The sequence below is a fragment of the Chlorocebus sabaeus genome, chromosome 13 (assembly GCF_047675955.1).
Source record: "Chlorocebus sabaeus isolate Y175 chromosome 13, mChlSab1.0.hap1, whole genome shotgun sequence".
NCBI lineage: Eukaryota > Metazoa > Chordata > Mammalia > Primates > Cercopithecidae > Chlorocebus > Chlorocebus sabaeus.
Window position 1 is genome coordinate 10,790,029 of NC_132916.1, and position 3,787 is coordinate 10,793,815.

Genomic DNA, 3,787 nt, shown 5'->3' on the forward strand with positions numbered 1-3,787 from the left:
TGTGTAGTGGAAAGATAGAACCAGCTCAAGTTCCCTGCTCAGCGTCTAATAAGTCATGTGACATCTGCCAAGCTCTCTAAGACTTGGTTTTCCCACCTGTAAAATGGAGCTAATAATATTAACTCAAAACATTGTAATGATGAGATGAGTCTATGTATAGACCCAGAGAGACATGCGAGAGGCACGTGGCTAGATAGTTAAGGATTTGTTCCCTTCTCGCAACCCAGTTTCAGAGAGTATCCTGCTCATATGCAGTATATAAGTATCCTGCTTATATGTAGTATATAAGACTCATAGGGTGCAATGAAAAGCAAGCAAACCAAGGAGTGTGTTCAGGGGTGGAGGCAGGGGTCTGCACCATTGGCTATGCCCAGACTGCTTCCCAGCCTGGTCTGGGGACTCCTCCTGGGAGCAGCTGTTTCTGTTAGATGCAGACTCTCAGCCGTGCAGTCGGGAACATGAGAGCTTCCCCGATCCCTTTTCTGCATTTTTTTTTGTTTGTTTGCTTGGTTAGGTTTTTGGTTTTTCTATCTTTTAAAAACCAAAAATAGTCAATATGTTACCCATTTTTCAAAGAACCCAATGTGAAGCCCCAAAGGCTGAGAATTTTGGATCTCTTGGACCTCAGGTAGCCAAGCTTGAGATCCCAAGCCTGAAGACCCACCCCTCACTCATGGTAGCATTTTCTCTTGTTCAAAGGGATTCCTTCACAGTTACTGTGCCAAAGTATTAAGAGACCCCAGGGACCAACTATATCAAAAGGGATAAGAAGGCAATTTCAGACTCTGTGGGAAAGCGGACATAGGAACCCACAGATGAAGTTTCCCTCCGACTGTTTTCATAAGCAGTAAGACCATAGTCCCAGGGCAGAGCCAAACTACTCTTGTGGGAAGCCTGACCAGCAGCTCAGTCCTCCCAGTGGGAAGAAGAAAGGGGAGAGAAGAGAGCTTCCCTGAAGCCAGCAGGCATCTACTAGGTAGGTAGTGCTGAGCAGCAAATCAACAGACCAGGGGAACTCAGTCCTGAAGTTGGAAAGGTGTTCTCATTACCTGGTTCTGATGTTCCAAGGAAGAAGAAGTTCAGCCTCCTGGAGAACTTTAGTTTCCCAGAGGATGGTCAGAAACTAGAAAGGAAACAGGCACCATCTAAAGCAAACTGCAAGGCAGAAAAGAAGGAGCACCTGGTGGGAAAGGATCAGACCCACAGAAGAAAACGTGATTAGGGAAAAATAACAGGCTGCCCAGGAAGGTTCCAGTCCCAGCAGGGGAGGAATTGATCCCGAAGGAAACGAGAGATGAAGGAGATGGGATGGGACAGAGGGATCCTCTCTGCTCCACATTCGTTGCTTCTCAGATCAGGGGCTGTGCAGCTGTTATGAACATTTCACCCTGTCCCTATGGGTGCTGTGAAACCCTGCTCAGAGTGACCAACTAGAAGGAGGACTCCAACGTCATTATGTAAGTCAACAGAACAGAGGGCCTCACCAATTTGCTTTTTCCAGTGCCTAACAGAAGTCTGTCCACATGGGCAGAGGACAACAAGCTGCACAATTTGGAAATTGATAATGGTCACAAGGTGACTGAAGAGCAAGCCACCAGGAAGCCAGGGTGGCCCGATGGCTTCTAGGTAGGGGGAGAGTCTCCGAAGGGGTTGGTGGCTGGCCGGGGGAGTCTGAAAGAGGTGGCTCTCTTTGCCCCCAGCTTGAGTGGGTGGCGGAAGGCCCCAGTTGTTTGGTGACTAATTGGCACCACTAACAAAGCAGGAACTATCGCAGATGGAGCTGGAGTCACATTTGTGGTAGATAATGATTTATCCTTAGAGAAAATACAGCAACTCACTGTAAAAATAAAACTGCTTGCATTTAAGCCACAAATAGGTTGGCTATTTCTGTGCTTGGTTTGTCTTTGTGAGTAATCATTCTCTTCTTGAGAGGTGGGCAGAGTTTGAGGGGAAGAGCGGGTAACAAAGCAACTGAACCTGGGGAAGAGGAGGGTCTGGAGCTCCAACTTCCGGTGGAAGTTCTAGCATCCACCTCCAAGTCACACCTTCCAAAGTTCCCTAGAGAAACAACATCTCTCTTTCTCCCATCAAACAACCGAGACCCATAATGAAAGGTGCCTGGCGAAGGGCCTTATGGGAGCAGGGAAGAAGGAAGCTTATTTACCCACGGCCACGCAGTGGACCCATAGGTGGCAGTACACACAAGTGGCAGGTCCCTAAGTAGTACAACCACTAAGTAGGGTACAGTGGTAGAATCCCTAAGTAGACCATAAGTGGGAGAGTTCATAGACACACCAGTACATGGTAGAATTCCTTTCTTCCATCAGTGCTTTACCCTAAAGCTCCAAACCCTCTCCGTGCCATGGGGTCTTCACTCAGCACTAAATCCAGGGAAGTCGAGAGAATTCAAGTCACATCCTAAGATGTGTTCCTCATCTGTACGGAACTCTTCTATGCCCTCGATGCCAAGCCTATATTCTGGGGAGATAACCATTAAGTGCCTCACAAAATCCCAGCACTCCCCTGCGTGTTAGAAAGATGGAGAGTCAGGAGGGCAGGGGGCTGGGCTGCACCAACGGAGGGAACTGTCAGTGCCTGAGTGCTCACTTTCACAGAAGACGGCTCGAGTAAGAAGTGGAAACACATGGAAGGTCCACAGATGGCAGGCAACTAGCTTAGGACACATGGTCTCAGTTCACCATGCAGGAGCAGAACAACTTCAGGTAAGCTAGAAATTTAGACTTGCAAACTTGACCGGAGGGACGAGTGATTATCCCATCCGTTTGATTGACAGAGTCTCAGCATGGAACTGGTCTGCCCTCTGTCCCCTGGAGCTGCAAAAGAGGCTTCAGATCTCATTGTCCAGATGAAAGTTCAAAATAAAACCCTGAGAACAGAACTCTCCCAGGCTGATCGGATCCCCATCAGTCTTAGGGAATCTTCTCCAGGCTTCTGCTAGCCAACCCTGACCTGGATTGGTTGGGTCTGTTCCCAGTAATATTCTTTACATTCAGCATACATTTCTTAAACATCAGATCTGAAAGAGAAAAGACATCTTCTCCCCCGTGTGCTTGGTTTCTTCCAACTAGTCAGGTTCACAAGGGGGAGCACAGTGAGAGCACTACAAAGGGCAGAAACTATACAGGTATGAAGACGGGGAAGCAAACCCGCCGGACACAGTGCAAGTAGCCCTCCAAGACGCACCCTGGGAAGGGCCCAGAGCATGGCTGCACATAAGAACTCATCATGTGGGAGGCTTTGCTTCTAGCCCCCAGCTGCCCCACCCCCAACCTCCCCTCAATCACAGAAATCTGCCCAAAAGGAGACTTCTCATCTGGCACAAGTGCCTTTGTGGAACAATGAGGAGGATGTGAAGTGGCCCAGAAAGAGTCAGGCATCCCTAATCCAGGACAGCCCTTCCACTGAGGGGCGGGGCGAGGCTCAGGGAACTGCTTCCCTCCTGCAGGAGAGCCTGGGATGGTGCCCACCGCCCCAGTGATCATCACAGTGGACAAACTAGACCTCACTAGTTCCAAAAGGAGAACTCCCAACTAATATAGCTCATATAAATAAGAAAATAAATAAATGCCTCTCTAAGTCCCCCAGAATCACCAGATATCATATCTACAGGGCTGGCTAAAGTTTGCAGCAGGAGAAAATAATTAGAAAATAAACCGAGCATGGTGTGAGGCAGCCTGGGGCAACATAATAAAGATGGGGAGGAGGCAGGGGTGGCACCGGGTACCTGGGCAGGGTGGGGAAGGAGGGAAGAGGAGAGGAGCACACT